General features: G+C 35.5%; 1 protein-coding gene across 1 annotated transcript in view; it reads right to left on the bottom strand.

Moving 5' to 3' along the window:
• LOC109260713 (uncharacterized) overlaps window positions 1-25,789 on the bottom strand; it is a 113,788-nt gene that overhangs the window by 72,649 nt on the left and 15,350 nt on the right. The window contains exons 3-6 of the mRNA XM_053905165.1: window positions 20,749-20,772; window positions 18,060-18,080; window positions 11,838-11,858; window positions 11,464-11,484 (exon numbers count right to left, since the gene is read on the bottom strand). The gene's annotated coding sequence lies outside the window, so the exon portion shown is untranslated. The remainder of the gene's footprint in view (window positions 1-11,463; window positions 11,485-11,837; window positions 11,859-18,059; window positions 18,081-20,748; window positions 20,773-25,789) is intronic.

Here is a 25,789-nt window from a genome sequence, read left to right as displayed (position 1 = left end):
CTGTGTTAATGGTCTCACTGATGTTCTCCATGCTTTTTGTAAGTTCAGCGAGTATCCTTATTATTGCTTTAAATTATCTATCAGGCATATTACATATATCTGTTTTACTTAGTTCTGTGACCATGACCTTGTCCTGTTCTTTCACTTGGTACAAATTCCTCTGTCTTCTCATTTTGTCTAAGTGTCTATGCCCTGTAGTCTCTGTGTTAGGGAAATCAGCTTTGTCTCCTATTCTCAAGCACAAAGACTCGGAAGAAGAGGTCCGTAGTGCCCTGAGGTGCAGTATACCCTATTCCACAGGGCCTGGAACTTCTGGGAGTGTCTCCAATATATGATGTGTGTGCTCTGTTATGTCCTAGCCACTTTATCCTTCAGGCCAGTCATCTGCAGAGGCTTTTTTTTTTTACCTGTTGTGAGCAGTGTTTGGTCCCTGGTCTGAATGTGGTGTGTTTTTAACTAGGTGTGCTCTGGTCTGCTTATGAAATTAGACTTGTCACTATTGCCACCAAAATGGAGGCTCAACAAAACTCCCAAGTCAGGAGATGCATGTTGGGTAGGGTCTTCTGGGGCAGGCAGCCCCCATTGCTTGGACTGAGGCAAGCATGAGTGGGAAGGGCAGTTCTACCAGTGCATGGGAGGGGTGGCAGGGCTTTGTATAACCTGGTTAGGTTGTAAGTGTTGGTGCTGTGCTGGTTACTTTAGGTGTATTTATGCTGTATTTATGTATTTATGCTGAGGATAAGGGGAGGAAAATGGTGCCTGCCAGTTCCTTTGTTTCTGGAGTTGTTTCTCTGTGAATGTTGCCTTCTGGGACATGCTCCAAGTCAGGCAACTAACCTCCCCACTGTGTGCCCCAGGTGCTCTTCAGATTACTGTTTCCATGCTATACATCCGTGGATTGTTTGCACTGCCTTTTTCCAAGAGCAGCCCAAATGCCCTCTGAGCTCTCACACAGCCAACACACTGACCTTTAGAACTCTGGTTCTAAAGGACACTGGTGCAAAAACTCATAAAATTTGATCCCTCTAATTTTTGCAAGCTTATTGCTATGGGGATTCTTCTTCCACTATTGGCTCCCCTGTGTGCTAGCCGGTCTTTCACCCTTCTCTGTGACCACAACTCCCTCTCCACCACAGTAGCCATGATCTGTTTCTCACTTAAGGTATGTCTCTGCACTTCCTACCTTCTTTGATGTGGCTTCGTCTCTACCTTTAGTTGTACAGTTTGTTCTGCCAGTCTTCAGGTTGATTTCTGGGGTATTTAGGATGATTTGACAGTTATTTTGTTGTATTCATGGGAATAGGTGAGCCTAGGGTCCTCCTAATCTGCCATCATCTTTCCCTTCTCTCTTTTGTTTTCTGGTGCTATTTATTTTCTATTTTATTTTATTTTTTTTATATTCGAGTTAGTTAGCATTCACTGTAGTCTTAGTTTCAGGAGCAGAATCCAGTGATTCATCTCTTACATATGACACTCAGTACTCATCCCAAAAAGTGCCCTCCTTAATGCCCAGTCACCCACTTAACCCCCCCCCCACCACTAACCCCCTTTTCCAACAACCCTCAGTTTGTTCTCTGTATTTAAGAGTCTCTTATATTTTGCCTCCCTCTCCATTTTTATTTTATTTTTCATCCGCTTATGTTCATCCGCTATGATTCTCCAATTCCACCTATCAGAAGAATCATGATATCTGTCTTTCTCTGACTGACTTATTTTGCTTAGCATAATACCTTCCAGTCCCATCCATGTTGTTGCAGATGGCAAGATTTCATTCTTTTTCATTGCTGTGTATATATATATATATACACATACACACACACACACACACACACACACACACACACACACATATATGTATATATTCTTTTTCCATTCATCAGTGGTGGACATTTGTGCTCTTTCCATACTTTTGCTATTGTTGATAGTGCTGCTATAAACATTGGGGTGCATATGCCCCTTCAAATCAGCATTTTTGTACCCTTTGGATAAATTCCTAGTAATGTAGTTGCTAGGTCATAGGGTAGTTCTCTTGAAAATTTTTGAGGAATCTCCATATGGTTTTCCAGAATGCCTGCACCAGTTTGCATTCCCACCATCAGTGCAAAAGTGTTCCCCTTTCTCTATATCCTGGCCAATATCTGTTGTTTCCCGAGTTGTTAATTTTAGCCATCTGACAGGTGTGAGGTGGTATCTCACTGTGGTTTTAATTTTAATTTCCCTGAGGATGAATGCTGCTGAGCATCTTTTCATGTGTCCATTAGCCATCTGGATGTCTTCTTTGGAAAAGTGTCTGTTCATGTCTTCTGCCTATTTTTCCACTGGATTACTTGTTTTTAGGGGAATGTTGAGTTTGGTAAGTACTTTATAGATTTTGGATACTAACCCTTTGTCTGATATGTCATTTGCAAATATCTTCTCCCATCTGTCGGTTGCCTTCTAGTTTAATTGATTGTTCCCTTTGCTGCGCAGAAGCTTTTCATCTTGATGAGGTCCCAATAGTTCATTTTTGCTTTTGTTTCCCTTGCCTCCAGAGACATGTCAAGTAGGAAGTTGCTGCAGCTTAGGTCACAGAGGTTGCTGCCTGTTTTCTCCTCTAGGATTTTGATGGTTTCCTGTCTCACATTTAGGTCTTTCATCCATTATGAATTTATTTTTGTGTATAGGGTAATAAAGCTGTTCAATTTCATTCTTCTGCCTGTTGCTGTATAGTTCTATCAGCACCATTTACTAGAGTCTCTATAAACTCTTTTTTCAATCGGATACTCTTTCTTGCTTTGTTGAAGATTAGTTTGCAGTATATTTGTGGGTCTTATACAGGGTTCTGTATTCTATTCCATCAATCTATGTGCCTGTATTCATGCCAATCCATACCGTCTTGATGACTAAAGCTTGGTAATATAGGTTAAAGTCCAGGATTTTGATGCTCCCAGTTTTGGTTTTCTTTTCCAACATCATTTTGGCTATTTTGGTCTTTTCTGGTCCCATAAAAATTTTAAGACTGTTCATTCTAGCTCTGTGAAGAATGCTGGTGTTATTTTGATAGGGGTTGCATTGAATGCATTGAATTGCTCTGGGTAGTATCAACATTTTAACAATATTTGTTCTTCAGATCCATGAGTGTGGGATGCTTTTCCATTGCTTTGTGTGTTCTTCATTTCCTTCATAAGATTTCTATAGTTTTCAGCATACAGATCTTTTGCCTGTTTGGTTAGGTTTATTCCTAGGTATCTTATGGTTTTGGGTACAATTGTAAATGAGATCAATTCTTTGATATCTTTTTCTGCTGATTCATTATTGGTGTATAAAATGCAACTGATTTCTGTACATTGATTTTACATGCTGCAACTCTGCTGAATTCATGTATCAGCTCTAGCAGTTTTTGGGTGGAGTCTTTTGGGTTTTCCACATGGAGTAACATGTCACCTGTGAAGAGTGAAAAGTTTGACTTCTTAGTTGCTGATTTGATGCCTTTCATTTCTTTTTGTTGCCTGATTGCTGAGGCTAGGATTTCCAACACTATGTTGAACAACAGTGGTGAGAGTAGATTTCCCTGTCATGTTCCTGATCTTAGGGGAAGAGCTCTCAGTTTTTCCCCATTGAGGATGATATTAGCTGTGGGCCTGTCATGTATGGCTTTTATGATGTTAAGATATGTTCTTTCTATCTTGACTTTCTTGAAGGTTTTTATCAAGGATGCTATGTTTTACTGAAAGCTTTTTCTACATCTATTGAAAGGATCATATGGTTCTTATCCTTTCTTCTATTAACATGATGTATCACATTGATTGATTTGCAAATGTTGAAGCAGCCCTGCATCCCAGGAATAAATTTCCCTTGATCATGGTGAATAATTATTTTAATGTACTGTCAAATTCAATTTGCTGGTATCTTGTTGAGAATTTTTGCACCCATCTTCCTCAAGGACCTTGGCCTATAATTCTCCTTGTTAGTGGGGTCTTTGGTTTTGGGATCAAAGTAATGCTGGATTTATAGAATGAGTTTGGAAGCTTTTCCTCCATTTCGATTTTTTGGAGTAGTTTGAGAAGAATAGATACTAACTTTCCTTTAAATGTCTGGTAAAATTCCCCTGGAAACCATCTGACTCAGGACTCTTATTTGTTGGGAGATTTTTGATAATCAATTCAATTTCTTTATGGTTATGGCTCTGTTCAAATTTTCTACTTCTTCCCATTTGAGTTTTGGAAGTGTATGAGTGTATAAGAATTTTCCATTTCTTCCATATTGTCCAGTTTGTTCGCATATGATTTTTCTTAGTATTCTTGTAATTCTTTGTATTTCTGTATTATTGGTTGTGATCTTTCCTCTTTCATATGTAATTTTATTTTGGGGGATCCTCTGTCTTTTCTTTTTGAGAAGTCTGATTAGGAGTTTATCAATTTTGTGTATTCATTCAAAAAGCCAGCTCTTAGTTTTATTGATATGTTCTACAAGGTTTTTTGTTTTTGTTTTTTTGATTCTATAACATTTATTTCTGCTACAATCTTTATTATTCATCTTCTTCTGCTGGCTTTGGGCTTTATTTGCTGCTGCTTTTCTAGCTCCTTTAGATGTAAGGTTAGGTTGTGTATTTGGGACCTTTCTTGCTTCCTGAGATAGGCCTGAATTGCAATGTATTTTCCTCTTAGGACTGCCTTTGCTACATCCTAAAGGGTTTGGGCTGTTGTGTTTTCATTTTCATTGGCTTCCATGTATTTTTAAATTTCTTCTTTAATTTCCTGGTCAACCCATTCATTCTTCAGTAGGATGTTCTTTAACCTCCATGTATTTAGGGGCTTTCCAAACTTTTTCTTTGGTTGATTTCAAGTTTCATAGTGTTGTGATCTGAAAATATACATGGTATGATCTCAATCTTTTTGTACCTGTTGAGGGCTGATTTGTGGCCCCATCTGTGATTTATTTTGGAGAATGTTCCATATGTAGTCAAAAAGAATGTGTATTCTACTGCATTAGGATTAAATATTCTGAATATATCTGTTAAGTCCATCTGGTCCAATGTGTCATTGAGAACTGTTGTTTCCTTATTGATTTTTTGCCTAGATGATCTTTCCATTGCTGTTAAGTGGAGTATTAAAGTCTTCTACAATTATGGTGCTATTATCAATAATTTTGCTTATATTTGTGATTAATTAATTTATATATTTGGGGGCTTCCACATTGGGTCACAAATATATAATTGTTAGTTTTTCTTGATGGATAGACTCCTTAATTATGATATGCCCTTCTTTATCTCTTGTTATAGTCTTTGTTTCAAAATATAGTTTGTCTAAGTATGACTATTCTGGCTTTCTTTTGACATCCAGTAACATGGTAGATGGTTCTCCACCCCCCTCACTTTCAATCTGCAGATGTCCTCATGTCTAAAGTGAGTCTCTTGTAGGCAGCAGCATATGCATGGATCTTATTTTTGCTTATCGATTCTGCTGCCCTATGTCTTTTTATTGGGGCATTTAGTCCACTTACATTCAGAGTGATTATTGAAAGATATGAACTCAGTACCATTGTGTTATCTGTAATTTCATGTTTCTGGTGATATTCTCTGGTCCTTTGTAGTCTTTGCTGATTTCCACTCAGAGAATCCCACTTAGGATCTCTTGCAGGGCTGGTTTAGTGGTCACAAACTTCATTTTTTCTTTGTCTGGGAAAGTCTTTACCTCTACTCTATTCAGAATGACAGCCTCTCTGGATAAAGGATTCTTGGCTACATATTTTTCCTATCAGCACATTGAATATTTCCTGCCACTCCTTTCTGGCCTCCCAAGTTTCAGAGGACAGGAATGCTACTAACCTTATGTGTCTACCTTTGTAGGTTAAGGTCTATTTGTCCCTAGCTGTTTTCAGAATTCTTTCTTTACTTTTGTATATTGCCACTTTCACTATGATATGATATGTCATGTGTTGACCTGTTTTTGTTGATTTAAAGGAAGTTCTCTGTGCCTCTAGGACTTGGATGCCTGTTTCCTTCCCCAGATTAGGGAAGTTCTCAACTATCATTTGTTCCAATAAACCTTTTGCCCCTTTCTCTCACTCTTCTTCTGGAAGTCTTATGATACAGATAATTGTTTTGTTTCATGGAATCACTTAGTTCTCTAAGTCTCCCCTCATGATCTAGTAATTCCCTTTCCCTCTTTTTTTCAGCTTCATTATTTTTCATAATTTTATCTTCTCTTTCACCTATTCTCTCCTCTACTTCTTCAATCCTGCTGTCACTGTACCTAGTTTACTTTGCATCTCAATTATAGCATTTTGAAATTCATCCTAACTAGTTCTTAGTCTTTGATCTCTGCAGTAAGAGTTTCTCTGGTGTCTTCTATGCTCTTTTCAAGACCAGCTAGTAGTCTGATGACTGTTATCATATATTGTTGTGCAGATATATTAATTTTATCTGTTTTGAACAATAAATCAGTGGAAATCAGCAAAGACTACAAAGGACCAGAGTACATCACCAGGAACATGAAATTACAGATAACACAATGGTACAGAGCAACAATCTCTGGCTATGATTTCTTTTTGAACTTTCTTTTGGGGAGAATTTCTCCATTTTGTAATTTTGGCTACATTTCTCTCTTTTGTGTGTTTTAAAAGTGTGTTATGTGTCCTGCACCTTAGAGTACCTTTATATTAAAAATGGGTCATATACTGCCAGGGCCTGGCACTCATAGAAGTGGTTTTGGTGTATGTGGTATGCACTTTGTTGTTGTGTTTTGGCTACTCTATCCCACTGCAGAGATCTGCAGAGCTCAGTCCTCTGCAGAGCTCCTTCTTGCTTGTAGTGGTGGAATGTTTGGACCTTCACAGATGTGCTTTAATTTGTTTGTTGAAGTAACCCTGGGGAAAAAAGGAGAGGGGAGTGGGTCTGATCCCATAAAAAGAGAAAAATAAAAGGGGAGAAAAGAAATCCACATAGAGAATCAAAAAGATATAAGGCTAAATCAAGATAAAGAGGGAGGAAAATAAAGAAGAAGAAGAAAGAAGGTGGAGAAAGAATAGAATAAAAATGCTTGATCAAAAAAATTATATATATAAAATTTATTTTCTATTTTCATGGTTAAAGCACTTAACATAAGATTTACCCTCTTAGCAAAAGTTTAAGTATACAATAGCTATTGTCAATAATAGACCTTAGGTTATACAATAAATTTCTAGAACTGAATTATTTTGCATAACTGAAACTTTGCATCCTTTGATGGACACCTCTTGATTTTTCTCTCTCTTTCTCACCACTTCTTCTTTTAAAATGTTTATTTATTTTTTAAAGAGAGAGAGTGTGGAGGAAGGTGCAGAGAGAGAGAGAGAGGTGGGGGGTGACAGAGGCTCCAAAGTGGTTTCCATTTTGATAGCAGAGAGCCCAATGAGAGGCTCAAACTCACAAATAGTGATGAGCTGAAGTTGGATGCTTAACCAACCCAAGCTCCCCTCTTTCTCACCACTTCTATTTAACATAGTACTAGAAGTCCTAGCCAGAGCAATAGAAAATAAAAAGAAATGGAAAATGTCCAAATCTGAAAGGAAGAAGTAAAATGGTCTCTGCTTGCAGATGATATGAGCTAATATGTCGAAAACCCTAAAGACTTCACAAAACCCTTCACAAAACTATTAGTATTGATAAATGAAGTCAGCAAAGTTACAGGATAGAATATCAACATGCAAAAATCAGTTGCATTTGTATACACTAATAATGATTTACCTGAAAAGGAAATTAAGAAACTATATCAAATAATGATTTACCTGAAAAGGAAATTAAGAAACTATATCATTTACAATTGTATCAAAAAGATAAAAATACTTAGGAATAAACTTAATCACGAAGGTAAAAATACTTATATAGTGAAAACTTTAAAACACTGATGAAAGAAATTAAAGAAGACACATATAAAAGGAAGGATATTTATTTTCATGAATTGGAAGAATTAATATTGTTAAAATGTCTGTATTACCCAAAGCAATCTGATCTACAGGTTCAATTTAATCCCCATCAAAATCCCAATGACACTTTTTTTCCCCCAGAAAATAATGCTAAACTTGATATGGAACTACAGAAGACCTTGAATAGCCAAAGAAATTTTGGGCAATAACAAAGCTGGAGGAATACACTTTCTAATTTCCAAATATAATACAAAACTATAGTGTGATACTGGTATAAAAATGGATATACAGACCAATGGAACAGAAGAAAGTCCAGAAATAATCTCACGCATATATGGTTAACTGATCTTTGACAAGAGTACCAAGAACACACAGTGGGGAAAGAATAGTTTCCTCAATCAGTGATGTTGGGAAAAGTGGATATCCACATATTAAATAATGAAGTAGTTTTCACCAACAAATTAGGAGAAAATTTTGCCAATTATGTATCTGATAAAGGGTTAATGTCCAAAATATTAAAGGAACTCATACAACTCAACAACAATAACAACCCAAAATAAGCAGATTAAAAAATAAACAAAGGCCCTGGACAGAGATTTCTCAAAAGAAGACATACAAATGGCCAACATGTATGAAAATGTTCTCAATGTCACTAATAATGTATACATATATATATATATATGAAGGGACCCTTCATACACTGTTGGTGGGAATGTAAATTCTACAGCTACTATAGAAAACACAATGGAGTTTTCTCAAGAAGCAAAAAATGAAACCACCAAATGATCCATCAATCCTAATTCTAGTATTATCCAGAAAATTGAAATCAGTATCTCAAAGAGAACCCTGCACCCCCATGTTTACTGCAGCATTATTCACAGTAGCCAATTCATGGAAGCAATATAATGATAAATGAATGGATAAAGAATATGTGGAATATATACACAACTGAGTATTATTCTGCCTTTAGAAGACAATCCTGCTGTTTGTGACATGAATAAAATCAGAGGACATTATGCTAAGTGAAGTAAGTTAGACATAGAAGTACAAATACCGCATGATCTTAATTACATGTAAAATCTAAAATAGCCAAGCTCATAATAGCAATAGTGGAATGGTGATTGCCAGGGGCTAAGGAGGGAGAAATAGGGAGATATTAATTAGTCAAAGGGTACAACTTTTGGTTATATAAAATGAATAAGTCCTAGAGTTCTGTGCAGCATAGTGCCTATGGTCAACAATATTGTATTGTATGCTTCAAAATGTGTTTCAAGGGTAGATCTTACATTAAGTGTTCTTATTACCAAAAAGAAAAAAAAAAGAGATTGAGAGAGAGAGAGATAAAGAAGAGAGATGAAACTTTTGATGGTTAATGGCATATATTGTGGTGATGGTTTCATGGATGTATACTTATCTCCAAATTCATAAGTTGGGTACATAAATTATGTACAGCTTTTGGGATGTCTAAAAATTTAAAATAGAAAAAACAAATACCATTACAGATAAATAATAAAATCAGTAAAAAAAACAAACAAAAAGAATATAGTAGAACATGGAATATTAAGAAGTAATTCTAATGAGTCAAATAGCTGCTGTAGGAAATTGATGTACCTTACTATAATTCCATAACATTTTTAAATTATGTATGTAATTGGTTGAACAATAAAAATATTAGAGGAAAGCCCCAAATATCAGTAATTTTAAAAATCTTTTGTATGAATTCACAATGTAATAAAACACGATAAGATTTCCAAAGTTTATAAAGACACAATTTATTCCATGTCTTCTTTGTCCATTCATCAGTCAATGGGTATTTGGCTATTCCATAATTTTGGCTATTGTTGATAATGCTGCTATAAACACTGGGTGCATGTTTTCCTATTTTGATTACAGTGTACACATACATTTAAGTTCTTTTCTACCTTTTATTACATTGTAGAGTCTAGACTTAACCATCTTCACAATTGTCATTCCTAATTATAATATAATAGTAAGTTGGATTATTTAACTACATTCTGCTTAGCTATTCCTCTAGAGCTATGTGTTTAAGATCTTTGCTAGATTTTGTTGTAGTATACAGTATTTTCTCTTAAAAACATGAATATATCTATTTCCTTATAACCCCACCAACACTGAGTTTTGTTAATCTAAAAATGATAGATATTAAGTCATTGCATATTTAAGTCATATTTCCTTAGCAAAAGTAGAGACTTAATAGTTCTATTTCTGTTAGCATTTTCTGTTATATGAATTAACTACCTAGGACAACACTTCTCTTATTAGTACCATCTATTAATTAGTACACTTTAATTTTTCCTTAAGATTTTGTTCTATTTATTGAATGCAGAGATTGCTAAGGAATAAATAATTTTTTTCCCAATAGGAACCAGAAACAGAAATAAGGGGAAAAAAAGAAATTCAAATCTAATGGACTTTGGAAGGTAATTTACTAATGGATGATCGAGTTTCTGGTAAGAACTAAAACCAAAAAGAAAAAAAAAAACTAAAACCAAAAAGGAAAAAAAAAAAAGAATATGTTTAGGACATGGGAAGGTATAAAATAAAGGAATTAATATAGGCTTCAGGATTAGAACAAAGTTGTCAGTCATGGACTTCAGTGGGCACCTCACAAAAGAGATATGCAAATAATTTTTTTAATGGGAGAAAATTATGTTTTTTAAAAGATAATTAAAAGAGTTGAAAGCTTCCTATCATTTAAAAGTTGACCCATTTGGTGGCTTTCACTGTGCTTTCTCTTTCTGCTTTTGAAGATATAAGCTTTAGCACACTTTTGCATTCTATCCAGTGCAAAGATAAGGTTGAAATTAGGGAAAGTGGTAGGTAGAACATTATGCTGTTTTCCATCACCCCTTTCTTTTTTCTCCAAACTGGACTCTCTTCATTTATAGTATATAGAATATATATTTTTATTTATTTAAAAAAAACTTAAGTTTATTTATTTTGAGAGGGAGTGAGCAGTGGAGGGGCAGAGAGAGAGGGAAAGAGAGAGAATTCCAAGCAGACTCTGCACCATCAGCACAGAGCCTGATGTGGGGCTGGAACTCATGAACCGTGAGATCATGACCTGAGTGGAAACCAAGAGTCAGATGCTTAACTGACTGAGTTATAAATTTTTTAATGTTTATTTTTGAGAGAGAGAGAGAGAAAGAATGAGCGGAAGAGGGAAGAGAGATGGAGACACAGAATCTGAAGCAGGCTCCAAGCTCTGAGCTGTCAGCATGGAGCCTGACGTGGGGCTTACACTCATGAAAGGTGAGATCATAACCTGAGACGAAGTTGGAAGCTTAACCGACTGAGCCACCCAGGCACCCCTAGAATGTATATTTTTTAAAATGGCTATTAAGTTTTCTGTTGTTCTCTTAGTTAATCAATGCAATTAAATTTTCCTGGATACTATCAGTAATCTACAAAATGCTGACTAATGGGAAATAGTGTGGAATGAGAAGTAATACTAAGATTTGCAGAGCTTGATATGCTAATGATCAGATTTTGCTAAAGGTCTTCATACATTTTGGTGCTCAGAAACCATTCAAACTGAGAAATAGGAATGGAACTTACTGAGGATGCTCTCAATATTTCCTAAAATACAAAGACAAATAAATAAATTAGGGTGGTTTGACTGATAGAAGATTAAGGATCTTCTTAACATTCTTATCTCTGTCAAGAATAACACTCCAAACCTTCCAATACTTGGTACTATGAGCCAATGGCAAGAAGTCTTTATCTTTACAGTTAGATTGTATTTATTCTTTTTCATTTTATGAGTACGATTAAAATTTTATGCTAAATAAGTTTCTGAGAAAGGAAGAGAGAAGTTAAAACAAATAAGCACTCTTATATGTGAAAAGCTGAAATTATGTAAGGTAGAGTCTGCAAAAGTTTCTCATAATTCTAAATGGTAAAGGGCATTAGTTAATGAATGCAAAACTTACCTGTTGTTGCTGAATATTTTCCTAAAATAAAACATAAGAGAGTAAGTGTGGTGTGGTTTGCTAGCATGCTTGATAAGAACTTCATTTAGGCTTAAATTATCTTGGGGCACTAATATCAGGTCACTTATATTGATTAAATTCCCATGTGCCAAGCACTTGTATAAGAGATTTATGTGACTGAAATTATTTAATCTTCAGCATCCCTATGATGAAGATTCTGCACATAGAGGTTACCCAAGGTCACACAGCTAATAATTAGTGGAGCCAGAAGCTGCCCCCAAGAATCCAGGATCTAGTCTTGCTTTGAAAATTACTTTTTGGTCAATTTGGCATCATTATGTCAGTATTGGTCTGAGTCTCTTAGACTTTTTTTTTTTGTAATGTTATACTCCCATTTCCTTTATTGTTATTTTTAAGGGTAAACCTGGAACTGGTATCTAGGTTTGTTATACTCTAGAGTCTTCATGTAATTCAATCTATTTCCAATTTTTTTCAAGAGGAGATTTCTACAAAAGGAATCAGCCATCTCAATAAATTATTACATCAGTGTACTAAATACTCTAATACAATTGTGGACAGGGTGCTTTAGGAACACAGAGGAAGAAGTGGTACTCTTACACCTTCTTCTCAATCTCTCTTAATGTGTTGATACATTTTGGAAATTTTTGAGCTCTTCTCTTACGGAAGACAGCTTGGTTATAATGAAAGGATATTTCGTTAACAAGGGATAGGGAGGGGATACAGCATGGTACAATGGGAATGGTATTGGTAGATGCATTAAAGTCAAAATGAAAGGTAAAAGTAATGGAAGAAATTGTACAAGAATATCTTCATGAGGTTTAGGTTGGGTAAAAAACCATAATGTGAAAAACTGACATATATGATTATATCAAGTTATGAATGAACAGGTTAACCAGGAAATTAAAGAAGAAATTAAAAAATACATGGAAGCCAATGAAAATGAAAACACAACAGTCCAAACCCTTTGGGATGCAACAACAGGAGTCCTAAGAGGAAAATACATTGCAAGAAAGGTCCCAAATACACAACCCAACCTTACTCCTAAGAAGCTGGAAAAGGAGCAGCAAATCAAGCCCAAAGCCAGCAAAGGAAGGGAAGTAATAAAGATTAGAGCAGAAATAAATGATACAGAATCTAATAAAACTAAGAGCTGGTTTTTTGAAAGAAGAAACAAAAATGATGAACACCTAGCCAGACTTCTCAAAAAGAAAAGAGAGAGGACCCAAAAAGATAAAATCAGGTATGAAAGAGGAGATATCACAATCAATAACACAGAAATACAAATAATTATAAGAGAACACTATGAAAAATTATATGCCAACAATCGGACAATCTGGAGGAAATGGAAAAATTGCTAGACACTCTCACACTACTAAAACTCAAACAGGAAGAAATAGAAAATTTTAACAGTTCCATAAACCATAAAGAAATCAAATCGGTTATCAAAAATTTCCCAACAAATAAGAGTCCTGGACCAGATGGCTTCCCAGGGGAATTCTAACAGGCATTTAAAGAAGAGTTAATACCTATTCATCCCAAACAGTTCCAAAAAATAGAAATGGAAGGAAAGCATCCGTACTCATTCTATGAAGCCAGCATTATCTTGATTCCAAAACCAGACAAAGACCAACTAATAAGAACTACAGACCAATATCCGTGATGAACATGGATGCAAAAATTCTCAAAAATATTCTAGCAAATGTTCATTAAAAGAATTATTATCCGGGGAGCCTGGGTGGCTCAGTCGGTTAAGCCTCCGACTTCAGCTCAGGTCACGATCTCACGGTCCATGAGTTCGAGCCCCGCATCTGGGCTCTGGGCTGATGGCTCAGAGCCTGGAGCCTGCTTCCGATTCTGTGTCTCACTCTCTCTCTGCCCCTCCCCCATTCATGCTCTGTCTCTCTCTGTCTCAAAAATAAATAAACGTTAAAAAAAATTAAAAAAAAAAAGAATTATTCTCCATGATCAAGTGGGATTTATTCCTGGGCTGCAAGCCTGGTTCAATATTTGCAAATCAATCAACATGGTACACCACATTAATAGAGGAAAGGATAAGAACCATATGATCCTTTCAATAGATGCAGAAAGAGCTTTTGAAAAAATACAGCATCCATTCTTGATAGAAACCCTCAGGAAAGTAGGGATAGAAGGAACATACCTCAACATCATAAAAGCCATATATGACAGGCCCACAGCTAATATCATCCTCAATGGGGAAAAACTGAGAGCTCTTCCCCTAAGATCAGGAACATGACAGGGAATTCTACTCTCACCACTGTTGTTCAACATAGTGTTGGAAATCCTAGCCTTAGCAATCAGGCAACAAAAAGAAATGAAAGGCATCAAATCAGCAATGAAGAAGTCAAACTTTTCACTCTTCACAGGTGACATGTTACTCCATGTGGAAAACCCAAAAGACTCCACCCAAAAACTGCTAGAGCTGATACATGAATTCAGCAGAGTTGCAGCATATAAAATCAATGTACAGAAATCAGCTGAACTTTATATACCAATAATGAATCAGCAGAAAAAGATATCAAAGAATTGATCTCATTTACAATTGTACCCAAAACCATAAGATACCTAGGAATAAACCTAACCAAACAGGCAAAAGATCTGTATGCTGAAAACTATAGAAATCTTACGAGGGAAATGAAGAACACACAAAGCAATGGAAAAGCATTCCACACTCATGGGTCTGAAGAAAAAATATCGTTAAAATGTTGATACTACCCGAAGCAATTCAATGCATTCCATGCAACCCCTATCAAACTAACACCAGCATTTTTCACTGAGCCAGAACAAACAATTCTAAAATGTATTGGAACCAGAAAAGACTGAATAGCCAAAGTAATGTTGAAAAAGAAACACAAAGCTGGAGGCATCAAAATTCCAGACTTTAAGCTGTGTTACAAAGCTTTAGTCATAAAGCCAGTATGGTAATGACACAAAAACAGACACATAGATCAATGGAACAGAATAGAGAACCCAGAAAAGGATCCACAAATATATAGCCAACTAATCTTCAACAAAGCAGGAAAGAATATCCAATGGAATAAAGACAGTCTCTTCACCATATGGTGCTGGGAAATCTGGACATGGACATGCAGAAGAATGAAACTGGATCAGTTTCTTACATCATACACAAAAATAAATTCAAAATGGATGAAAGACCAAAATGTGAGACAGAAAACCATCAAAATCCTGGAGGAGAAAACAGGCAGCAATGTCTTTGACCTCAGCCACAGCAACTTCTTACTTGACATGTCTCCAGGGGCAAGGCAAATAAAAGCAAAACTATTGGGATCTCATCAAGATGAAAAGCTTCTGCACTGCAAAGGAAACAATCAACAAAACTAAAAGGCAACTAACAGAATGGGAGAAGATATTTGCAAATGACATATCAGATAAAGAGTATCCAAAATCTATAAAGAACTTATCAAACTCCACACCCGAGAAACAAATAATCCAGTGAAGAAATGGGCAGAAGACATGAATAGACACCTTTCCAAAGAACACATCCAGATGGCTAATGGACACATGAAAAGATATTGAACATCACTCATCATCAGTGAAATACAAATCAAAACCACAATGAGATACCACCTCACACCTGTCAGATGGCTAAAATTAACAATTCAGGAAACAACAGATGTTGGTGAGGATGCAGAGAAAAGAGAACACTTTTGCACTGCTGATGGGAATGTAAACTGGTGCAGCCACTCTGGAAAACAATATAGAGGTTCCTCAAAAACTTAAAAATAGGGCTACACTACAACCCTGTAAATGTACTACTAGGTATTCATCCAAAGGATGCAAAAATGCTGAGTTGAAGGGGCACATGCACCCCATTGTTTATAGCAGCACTATCCACAATAGCCAAATTATGTAAAGACCCCAAATGTCCACTGATTAATGAATGGATAAAGAAGATGTGGGATACACACACACACACACACACACACACACACACACACACACAATGGAATACCAGTCAGCAATAAAAAAGAATGAAATCTTGCCATTTGTAACAACGTGGATGAAACTAGAGGGTATTATGCTAAGCGAAATAAGAAAGCCAGAGAAAGACAGATATCATATGATTCCTCTGATATGTGGAATTGGAGAATCATAGCAGATGAACATAGGGGAAGGGAAGGAAAAATAAGATAAAAACAGAGAGGGAGGTAAACCATAAGAAACTCTTAAATACAGAGAACAAACTGAAGGTTGCTGGAGTGGAGGTGTGTTGGGGGACGGGTTAAACGGGTGATGGGCGTTAATGAGGGCACTTTTTGGGTTGAGCACTGGGTGTCATGTATAAAAGGTGAATCATTGGTTTCTACTCCTGAAGCCAAGACTATACTGGATGTTAACTAACTTGAATTAAAAATAATTAAAAATAAAAGAATGATGTTCGTCCACCCAACATCCAGGTGCCTCTAGCCGTGTTCCTTCGCTGATTGCATTTTATCCCCCCATTATACCTCCATAGCTCTTGCTTGTATTAACCATCGTCCTGAATTTTGCTTCAATCCTTCCTGATTTACTCTTCATTTTTTTTATGAGTGGGATTTTCATTTGCTAAACATTTAGAAATAGTCAAATGAAATTCTGGTTATGTGTAACCAAAACAGGGTAAAGTAAAATAGGGTAAATAAAAATTTGAATCTATCCAGAAGTGAAAATAGAAAATTCAAACAATTCCCCAAAAAGTTTTGAGAAAACCATGTTTGAGAATGAAAAACAAAACAAAACAAAATAACAACAAAAAACAACAAAACTTACTATCAGATGCTGAAGCTATGCCTAAAAGTAAGGCAAAGAAATCAATAAGGTTTTGTTTTCTGGATCAGTTACCCACATCTTATCTAGTCTTTGCCTGGGAAACATGTCCACCTTCAGGGAGTGCCTCATCTTCAGAATTACTTGGTGGTAACAGCATGCTGAGGGCAGCGTCTCTGACTATAACGTAAGAATTGCTCTAATTCTTGACTTCCTATGAGCACTGAGTTTGGTAGACCCAGAAGTGAGATCAGTGGGGGCAGTTTTTTCTAGTTTTTCACCTTGGTTTTTTTTTAGCCCAGAGTTATAACACTTTACAACGAACTGAAAACATTTAGTGTATCTCTGCTTCTCACTGTTTTTTCTATCATCATCAATTTCTTTGTCTTCTCTCTAAATACAGGAATGTATGTAGTGCTTATTTTTATTGTTTAGGAACTATTTTCAGCTTTATCAGGGAATGTACCCTTTCATGTCAGAGATGTTTTTACTTTCTAAATGTATCAATTACATGTCAGCAGAAAGAGGAGACTTGCAATCTAAATCTTTTGTGTGACAATGTTGGTTTTTCATACAATGTTCAGAGTATTCTACTATGTACATCAATAGAGAAAGGGAAGTTATTGGGAGTTACTACAGATATTTTAAAAATAAAACACTTTAAAAAATCTCTTCCATCTAAAACATGGTGAAAATAGTATGTGTTGACAATATTCTTTTCATAGGACCATCAAATCCTTCACTACAGAGTCTGTGGTGTTATAGTCTCTACCAGGAAAGAGAATCATCCTTCTCTTTTTTTCTTTCAGGTTTTGAAGACTGTTTATTGACTGTTAAAATCTGTCTCACTTAAAAATCTTCTCCCCTTGTTTTTTATGTCTCTCTTTTTCTTCTCTTATTTTTAAGTCCTATCTTCTTTTTTTCTTCCTCATTATTTTATTTTTCAGTCAATTAATAACCCATTTCAATCAACCTTTGGAGAGGTTTCTTTTCTTAATTTTTTTTTTTAAAATTTTTTCAGAGAAAGAGACACACACACAGTGTGAGCTGGGGTGGGGCAGAGAAAGAGAGGGGACACAGAATCCTAAGCAGACTCCAGGCTCTGAGCTGTCAGCACAGAACCCGATATGGGGCTTGAACCCACAAACTGTGAGATCAGGACCTGGACTGAAGTCGGATGCTTAACTGACTGAGCCACCCAGGCACTCCTGGAGAGATTTCTCTTGCATCTATTCTTTTGTTCAGTCATTGTGATTTTGTCTTTCAAATTCAAAATGAGTACAGATGACTTTATATAATATGAAACCAAAGGAAATAGAGAACCATGTGTCAGATTATTCAGAGCCAGACTAGAAAATGGTTAGGATGTACATTGGTTCTCATATGTTTCAAAAGAGTAAGAATTGAGCAACTTACTGCTGTATGTTGAACAAGTTTCTGAAAGAGAAAACAAATACACAGGAATTAGCCCAGAAAGATTAGTGCTGTATTTTGTGGGTTAGTAACTACTTTTTGTAATATTCCTCTGGTAGAAACATAAAAAAAGGGACATTTACAGAAGGTCAATTTCTTCTCCATGAGTGACCGTGACATCGTAAGAGATTGGTACCCCATGTAATTCTGAACCAACCCATTATGGGATTCCATGGTCCTTAGCCTGGAAAAACTACAGTCAGGAAGAATAAATGGTTAGAGTTCATTTCATGGGGAGAAAAGCCTTCACTTTTCTCCATCTGCCTAGTAGTCTCTTTCATATCCCTAAAATTTTTCCCCTTTATGATTTTTTTCTATTTACACACATTTGTTTCCCAAATGGCAAGTGTTGGTTTATACTGACTTTCTTAAGAATCCCTTTTACAGACCAATGTTATTCCACACTGTTTTTATAAGTAAGAAATAATTACATTTAAAAATATTAACAATACAGCAGAATTCTGAGGAATGAGGAGATAGGAGTGAATATTAAACATGTGGAAGGTTAGAAATGAAAGCCTCTTGGGGCACCTGGGTGGCTCAGTTGGTTGAGCATCTGACTTCGGCTCAGGTCATGATCGCACAGTTCGTGGGTTTGAGCCCCGCATCAGCTCTGTGCTGACAGCTTAGAGTCTGGAGTCTGCTTGGGAATCTGTGTCTCCCTCTCTCTCTGCCCCTCCCTCATTCATGCTCTGTGTGTGTTTCTCCCTCAAAATAATAAATAAACATTAAAAATTTTTTTTAATTAAAAAAACAAGAAATGAAAACCCTCAGACACTGTAGAAGATCAAAGTATACTTGGAAAGGAACTTTCTCTGGGTTCCTTTGTATTTGCTGAAATACAATACTTAAAGATATAGGTGTTTTTGTTCTAAGAGGAGATTAGACTTTTTCCTAAATCCTTTAAAAATACAATAGATTAAAACTTCACCTGATTCTAAAAGTTAATTTTATGAAAGTAATATATATTTTAAAACTTCATTTCATTTTATAAACATAAGAAATACTGCAATATCCTGACCCACCCCTTTTTTTTCCAATTTTTCACTTTTGAAAGGAACCACTTTTAACATTCTATTATTATTTTCTTGAGTTTTTATGTCTGCTTTTCTAAATAACATATTTATAGAGCTTTGCATTGCTTTATAAAATTCTGTCTTAATTTTTGACTTCTTACCAGGCTTGAAATTTTTAAAATAATTTTAGTTCCAGGGGTGTCTTGGTGGCTCAATCGGTTCAGCTTCAGACTCTTGATACCTGCTCAGGTCATGATCTCATGGTTGGTGAGACTGAGCCCTGTGTTGGATTCTGTGCTGACAGTGGAGAGCCTACTTGGGATTCAATCTCTCTCTCTCTCTCTCTCTCTCTCTTTCTCTCTCTCTTTCTCTCTCTCTGCCTCTCCCCTGCTCTCTCTCTCTCTTTTTCTCAAAATAAATAAATTTAAAAAATAAAAATAAATTTTAATTCCAGTATAGTTAACATACAGTAGTATATTAGTTTCAGGTGTACCACCTAGTGAGTCAACAATTCTATACGTTGCTCAGTGCTCATCACAATAAATGTACTTGTATTCCCCTTCTCCTATTTCACCCATCCCTCTACCCACCTCCCTTCTGGTTATTATCAATTTGTCCTCTATAGTTTGGTGTTTGCCTCTTGGTTTGTCTCTTTTTTCTTCGTTCTTTTGTTTTATATCTAAATTCCACATATGAATGAAATCATATGGTATTTTGTCTTTCTCTGACTTTCTTCACTTAGCATTATAGCCTCTAGGTCCACCCATGTTGTTGTAAATGGCAATATTTCATTGCTTTTGATGGCTGAGTAGTATTTCATTGTATGTGTGTGTGCATATATGTATTCCATAATTAAGCTATTGTAAATAATGCTACAATAAACATAAGGGTGCATGTCTCTTTTTGAGTTAGTGTTTGTATTCTTTTCTTACCAACTTTTTAAATCTTACTGTCTCCTCTTTCCCCTACCATGCACATTCCCTCCTCCAATCCTCCCAATATGGTTTGTCATGATTTTTGATAAATTAATATATCCAGTGATACATTGTCATAATGTATCACCAGCATATCTCCACAGCTAAGGAATATACTGCATTGTGGTTATATTGTGCTTAATGTACAACTCTTTGTATTGCCAATACTTAATCTTTTCCTTTTTTTTTTTTTTTTAACAGACTGCTTAATTGGTCCTTTGGGTTTTATGCCATTTTATTGCCTTAGCTGTCACTTTCTGTGCTCCTAGGAGTGGATGAAATGAATGTGCTTGAATTGTTTCCTCCTGAAGCCCACTTTAATACTCTACTCTTCTGTGGTTTTGCAGTTGGAGATGGTAAAAGCCTGAGGGTGCAAAAAAAGCCTTTCCCATCATCAGTAGACTAAAGCACATTAGAGATAAAAGTTGAAAAAGGAACTGAGTAATGGATTGTGGGGACTTAACTAAAGTGCAGACAAAAATAAAAGACTAAGCATAGTCTGATTGAAAGAAGACTTTCTTTTCTTCTGAAGAATTATTTTCAGGGTAATTTTTAAAACCAGAAATAATGATCAGAGAGAGCAAAATGATTTTCAAACAACTAGGAGACCAATATAATATGAGAAACAGAAAAGGAACTTACTTATGAGTGGTTCTTTAGTTTTAACTGAAATACAAATACAAATAAGGTAAATAAATGTTATTCTATGAAGAGGACAATACAGGTATCTTGCTAGTCTTTTTTACAGCAAAATATAAAATTCACGTGAAAAAAAATTTTTTTAAGTGTTTTGCTGTTTATTTATTTTTGAGAGAGACAGATAGTGTGAGCAGGGGAGGAGCAGAGAGAAAAGGAGACACAGAATCTGAAGCAGGCTCCAGGTTCTGAGCTGTCGGCACAGACCCCATTGTGGGGCTTGAACTCACAAACTGTGAGATCATGACCTGAGCCGAAGTTGGACGCTTAACCGACCTACCCACTCAGGTGCCCCACATGAAAAAATTTTTAAATCGAATTTTTCATACTAAATGTATATAGGCTTTAAAAATTAAAAGTTTCCTTGGCCCATTATTTCCTAGGCCCATTTCCCGTGGCCATGATTTCATATCCCCAATTCCCTCCCCGTGGAGGAGAACACTTCCAAATCTTTTAGATGTTGTTTTGTTTTTTTGATATCACTTTCATCTTTTTTAAAATTCTTAAATTGCTATTTCTTGATTCTTCAAATTTACAGATTACTTATTGATTTACTATTATGCATTGATGTGTCTTTAATCTTACTCTACCTGCCACTCATGTGCTCCTCTCTCTTTTTCTTCTGGTGTCACCTAGTCATAATTTTTGGTTAAGTCAATAGTCAGTGTTAGTGCTCTTTTGTCTATGTAAATACCCTTCACTCTTGAGCCAAAAAAAGTATACTTGGTCACATTTCCTTATTTCTTTTACTAATTTTAAAAATTTTTGTGAAGTTTATCTCTGCCTCTCTCTCTCTCTCTCACTCTCTCTCTTTTTCTTTACTTGGTTTATCTGTATGAATTTATGGCCCATTATATCCTTCTACTATAATAATTTTAGCAAGGCTTCAGGATGGAGGAGAGGAAAACATATATGTTTAGAGTGCTAAAGTAAACTTGAATAACACTTTAATACTTTTCCAGTTTTATGACTGAAGTTGGTAATGATCAGAGTTCAAAATTCATGTACACAAATCTATAGAATATCAGAGATAAGGAACATGTGGCTATGTTCTGAACTAAAACATAAACACAAATAAATAGAATATTTTAAGTTTCCCAAGGATGGAATATAGTTTTCTCTGGTGATAATTTATGGTAAAAATTATGAAGTACATTATAAACTTTACGTGGATTTCTAAATTATTTAGCTTTTATTTCTGTAATAGTAACAAGTGTAAAAGTTTTTAAAATGTGTTTTGTAGTAAACATCTCGTGTAATTCCATCTTTTAAAAAACTTCTGTATAGGGGCGCCTGGGTGGCTTAGCCAGTTGAGCGTCCGACTTCAGGTCAGGTCACGATCTCACGGTCTGTGAGTTCGGGCCCTGCATCGGGCTCTGTGCCGATAGCTCGGAGCCTGGAGCCTGTTTCGGGTTCTGTGTCTCCCTCTCTCTCTGACCCTCCCTGGTTCATGCTCTGTCTCTCTCTGTCCAAAAAAATAAATAAACGTTAAACAAAAATTTAAAAACTTCTGTATTTAAGTATAAATACAGAGAGAATAGTGCCCACATCAGAAATATCTATTCTTTCTATATCTGTGCCTATTCTATCAATGAAGTATCCCAGTGTGAGCATACCTATGTAACCGCCACCCATATTTAGAAATAGAACAATTAATGGTAGTTCATCTTTCAGGCATCTTCAAATCACTGACTCCACTCTCCTTCCTCCAAAGGTAATAATAGTTTGACTTCTAAAACCATAGGTTTTGAACGTTATATGACTGCAATCATGGAGTACCCATTTTCCCCCTTTGATGTAGTGTCTTTCATTTGACATTAGGTTCATGAGATTCTCCTGCTATTGCTTTTTAGTATAGTTTATTTTCATTGTGATATAATATTCCATTGTACGAATATACCACAATTTATTTATCCTTTCTACTGTTGGTAGACATTTGGGTCATATATATATATATATATATATATATATATATATATACATATATATATATAATAAAATATAATGTTTATTTATTTATTTGGAGAGAGAGAGAGCATACGTGAACAAGCGGGGGAAGGGCAGAGAGAAAGGGAGAGAGAGAATCCCAAGCAGTTTCAGTGCTGTCAGCCTGGAGCCCCACGTGGGGCTAGATCCCACCAACCGCAAATCATCAAATCATGACCTGAGCCGAAATCAAGAGTTGGTGATTTAACCCACTCAGCCACCCAGGCAATCCTGGGTTATTTTTAGTACTTGACTATTAAGAATAATGCTACTTTGATCATTTCTGCCCATTTATCTTGGTGTGCAATGTATATAGCTAATAAGCTTTGGATAAATCTAGAAGTAGAGTTTCTTGGTCATAAAGTGGTTTAACTTTAGTGTATGGTATCATACCTTTTTTCCCCCCAAAATAAATATATCAGTTATACTCCCATTAGCAGTAGTTTCTACTGCTTCCTATTCTCAGCAACACATGGAATTGTTCATCTTTTTAATTGTAGCCATCCTCGTAAGTGTGTAAGGTATCTCATTGTGATCAATATTTGTATTTTCCTGATGGCTAAGCTACTAAGCACCTCTCCTTTTTATATACTTTCTTTCATTTATTTTCTTGAGACCATTTGCATATTCCTTTTAGTAAAGTACATTTTCAAACCTCTTGGTGATTTTTCTATTGAGCTATCTATCCTTTTCATACTGATTTATAGAATCCTTTGTTTTGTGGATATTGGTGCATTTTCAGGTGTATGGGTTATACATATTTTCTCCAACTCTGTGTCTTCCCCTTTAACTGTGGAAGTGCTTTTTGATGAACAGTTCTTACTTTTAATATATATCAACATCACTTTTTTAGGGTTACTGCTTTTTGTCTTCTGCTCTTACCTAACCTAAGGTCATCAAGCTATTCTATGTAATCCTTCTGTAAGCATTTTTGTTTCACTTTTCACATTTAGAGCTAATCTGGCTAGAATGGATTTTGTGTATGATGTGACTTACAGATTGAGTGACCATCCCAGTTAGCCAGGAACTGAATGGAATTCCTAGGATGCAAAACTTTCAGTGCCAAACCAGAAAAGTTCAGAGCAAATGAGACAAGTTAGTTACATTAATGAGGAGTCAAGGTTTATTTTCCCTATTGATATTAAATTGATCCAGTACTATTTATTGAAAAAAGACTTTCCTTGTCTCAATACTATGAGGCAACACCTTATTCATAAAATTGTTTTCAGTTATTCATGGAATTGTTTCTGAATCCACATTTCTGTTCCCCTGATCCATTTGTCTGTCTTCACCCCAATATTAGTCTGTTTTAATTACAGTTGCTTTATAATAAGACAATACCTGATAGAATCTAAGTTTTCCTGCTTGCTTTTCTTTAAGTCTTGTACTCCATGATTCTTTGCTTCCCCTTAAATGATACTTTTTGATAAGTATGTTTTAGAATCCGTAATTTTTGACAAAACCAAACTTCTTTGGTTTTTGATTACCTTGAATCTAGAGTTTATGCTTTGATAAAATATTATCATTTTTATAATACGGAGTTTTCCAATTGATGAATAGGACTACTATTTATTTAAGTCTTCTTTAATTTCTCTTAGTGAAGTGTTGTAGTTTTCTATGTAGAGGTTATGCACACCTTTTATTAGATTCACATCTAGGTATTTATTACTTTGATGCTACTATACATGGTATTATTTCTTAAAATTTCATTTTCTAATTTTTCTTTACATGTGTATAAAAATAGTAGTTTGTTGATAATGACTTTGTATTTAGCAACATTGTTAAACTGTCTTATTCATTCTAAAAATTTATCTGTGGAGTCTTTTGGATTTCTTATATGCATAATCATATTGTCTGAAAAAATGAGGTTGATTTTTTTTTCTTTCAAATGTCAATGCTTTATATTTCATTAAAAAAATCTCATTGAATGGTTCAGACCTCCAGGTCTACTTGGTTAGAAGAGATAATACTGGGCATCCTTGTTTTTTATTTCTGAGAAGAACTTAAAAGTTTTTGAAATTAAATATGAGATTGCCTGAAGTTTTTAAAAAAGCCTTTTCAGATTAAGGAAGTCCTCTTCTATTTCTGGTTTGCTAAACAAGTTTTTTTTTCCCCCAATACACCAATCTGTGCTATATTGGTTTCTTACTGCTTCTGTAACAAATTGCCACAAATTTAGTGACTTAACAACCCTGAGGTTCTGACTCCAAAGTCAGGCTTAGTGGGCCACAATCATGTCATTGACAGGGCTGTGTTCTTCTGGGGACTCTAGGGGAGAATCTGTTTCCTTGCTTTCTCTAGCTTCTAGAGACTACTTGCTTTCCTTGTCTCATGGCCCCTTCTATGTTCAAAGTGCATCATTCTGTGCCTCTTCTCTGACTCTGATCCTCCTGCCTCCCTCTTATAAGGATTCTTGTGATTACATTGGGCCCAGCTGGATAACTCAGGCTAATCTTCCCATCTCAAGATCCCAAATGAATCACATCTGTACAGTCCTTTTTGCCATACAAGGTATCATAGGGGTTCCAGAGATCAGGACATGGATGTGTTTGGGGTAAGGGGGAGTATTATTCTATTTAACATATGTGGTGAATCACATTGATTGATGTTGGATGATAAAGCAATCTTGGATTATTAGAATAAATCTAAGTTGGTGACATATGTAAGAGAAAAAATACTTTGTAATTTTTCCTCTGAAAATTGTTGAGACTTCATCTATGGTGTAGCGTATGGTCATTTTTTTAATGTTCTGTTTCTATTTGAAAATCATATACCTTCTGCTGTTGTAGGATGTAAGATTTTATATACACTTACAGTATCAAATCTGTTAATCATGTTAAAATCTTTCCTATTCTGTTTGTGCCTGGGTGTACACATTTTATCAGTCAGTGAAAGAAAAACATATAAATCTCCCAAATGATTGTGGATTGCTCTCTTTTTATGCTTTCATGATTTGCTTTATATATGAGACTAAGCTATTATATATACAGTTGAGTCTTGA

Source organism: Panthera pardus, unplaced genomic scaffold (assembly GCF_024362965.1).
Source record: "Panthera pardus isolate Hobbes unplaced genomic scaffold, ASM2436296v1 HiC_scaffold_17, whole genome shotgun sequence".
NCBI classification, from domain to species: domain Eukaryota; kingdom Metazoa; phylum Chordata; class Mammalia; order Carnivora; family Felidae; genus Panthera; species Panthera pardus.
The sequence above is the reverse complement of the archived record's forward strand: the minus strand, read 5'-3'. Positions and strand labels throughout refer to the sequence as shown.